The following is a 474-nucleotide window of genomic DNA, read 5'->3' as shown; positions in this document are numbered from 1 at the left end:
GTCCCTCAGAATGATGGCCTGATATCTCAGAGCAAATAAAGTAAACTATCATCAAATCAAATTTCCTTGAGTTGGTTATAGTTAAAACAGAGCCCTGAAATCATTGGGCCAAAAGTTAGGATGGCTAATCAAAGAGTAGCTGATAGTTTTATTGATTTACTCTTAAGTATGACTAAGCCACACTTGAACCTCTATCCAGGTTGGAGTCATCAGTAAGAAACCAATAGTAAATTGTTACTGGAAATGTACCCAAGCCAAATCTTGTAGGGAGAGAACAAGGACAAAATGAAATAAAATATAGAATTTGTCTTGAGCAGAGATGTAGATGTATTATACCAGACCTTCCCTCTGTGGTTAATAACTGTACATATGTGTTTGCTTTGTGTTTTTCTTTTTGCTCCTGAATCATCCTGGTGTATTAGAAGCAGGAAGATAATAGCAATTTAGAAGGAAGAAAACATTCAGAGACTAGCT

The sequence above is a fragment of the Varanus komodoensis genome, unplaced genomic scaffold (genome assembly GCF_004798865.1).
Source record: "Varanus komodoensis strain SLA01 unplaced genomic scaffold, ASM479886v1 scaffold41, whole genome shotgun sequence".
Taxonomy (NCBI): Eukaryota; Metazoa; Chordata; class Lepidosauria; order Squamata; family Varanidae; genus Varanus; species Varanus komodoensis.
The sequence above is the reverse complement of the archived record's forward strand: the minus strand, read 5'-3'. Positions refer to the sequence as shown.